The 1,444-nt window shown below is 50.4% G+C and overlaps 1 protein-coding gene across 1 annotated transcript in view; it reads left to right on the plus strand.

Moving 5' to 3' along the window:
* Positions 1–713: 713 nt before the first annotated feature.
* The window catches only part of Dyrk1a (dual specificity tyrosine phosphorylation regulated kinase 1A), a 164,521-nt gene continuing 163,790 nt past the window's right edge, over positions 714–1,444 (plus strand). Inside the window, exon 1 of the mRNA XM_023715876.1 lies at positions 714–1,320. The gene's annotated coding sequence lies outside the window, so the exon portion shown is untranslated. The remainder of the gene's footprint in view (positions 1,321–1,444) is intronic.

The following is a 1,444-nucleotide window of genomic DNA, read 5'->3' on the forward strand; positions in this document are numbered from 1 at the left end:
CACCCCTTAAGAGGGACACTTGGCCATTTCCTCTTTCTTCAAAACATTTACACTGAACGTGAGATTAAATTACATTAACAGCCCAATGTTGAAAATGTTAGTAACCTGTAATTTTTTTTTTTCCAGTCAAGCTAAGTTTGATAGGATGAAGAATTAGCCTGAAGCAAGCTACCCTGTTCCATTTTAGTATGTGTTGCTGAAGCGAGCACTCCTCTCTCCATTTCAATTTTAGTCTGATTTCTTTCAGGGCCTGTGTTAATTTGAATGATTGCCTTAGTATATCAAGTTTCTACTTACTGTAAGAGGTAATGTTTTGTTGAAAATATTTAAAGCAAGTCTCTCTTGAGTCACATGGAACAGAGGCCAGTATTTATTAGACATCTAATAGTTTCTAAGGTTATCTGTTGCAATTATGTTTGGAAAAGTTTAAGCCCACAATAAAATTGCTATCAGCCCCGTGTGGCGGTACACGCTTATCATCCCTGTGCTTACGAAGCTGAGGCAGGAGAATCACACAAATTTGAGGCCACCCTGGTTTACACAGTGGGCTCAAGGTCAGCCTGCACTACATTGCAAGACCCTGTCTCAAAGTAGTGACAAAATGACAGAGAAATTAAACTGTGGATTAGTGACCTGATAAAATATAGTCTTACCTCTACACACATCTTTTAAAGCTATTCAAGAAACACCATTATCTTGGAGTTAGTACAAAATATATATTTTTAATCGCTGGGTTTTTACTAATTACAAAGTAGCCAGTACAGCATACGTGGATCTCACTACCTAGAAGAGCACACCTAGCAACATTTAGCTAGGGAAGAGTGGCAGAGAAGTATTAGTGTTTTGATTGTTAAGGCCGCCGAGTGTGCAAATTAAGAATTTGGAAAATGAATGGGTGTAGGAAAAGCGAGAGCCAGGTTATTGGCCAAGGACAACCACAGCACAGGGCATGCACGGTAGGCGCAACCGATGAAGGCGGCCGGCTGCACCCTAGAAGGTGGGGAGGGACTAGCAGCCGATGGTGAGCACGGGGGAGCGTGCACAGCCTAAAAAGTTTTGCTGACGGCTCGATTGGTCATCTGCGAGCGCCGGTATAGGGTGCAGGCGCGATGTGATTGTGGTGCTGACGGCAGCGGCAGCAGGATATCCCGGTTCGGGCGCGGCGGCCGGGATTCCAGCGATGTCTACAGCGCGGAGGAGGCTCCTCCCCGCCCCCACCCGGCCTCCACGGGCGTTTTCGGGCAAGGGGGGCTGCGAGCCCAACGGAGGCCGCAGGGGAAGCGCTGCCGGGGCCAAGGCGAGCGCAGCGACTGCACCGCGGTGAGCGTTGGGCTGGTCCGGGCCCGGCCGAGCAGGGCGGGTGGGTTGCCCTCTCCTCCCCTCCCCCGCGCGGGCGGGGCTGCGGGCGCGCGACGCGGAAGCGCGGGCTCCGGGGGCGGTGGCG

The sequence above is a fragment of the Octodon degus genome, unplaced genomic scaffold (assembly GCF_000260255.1).
Source record: "Octodon degus isolate 3935 unplaced genomic scaffold, OctDeg1.0 scaffold00045, whole genome shotgun sequence".
Taxonomy (NCBI): Eukaryota; Metazoa; Chordata; class Mammalia; order Rodentia; family Octodontidae; genus Octodon; species Octodon degus.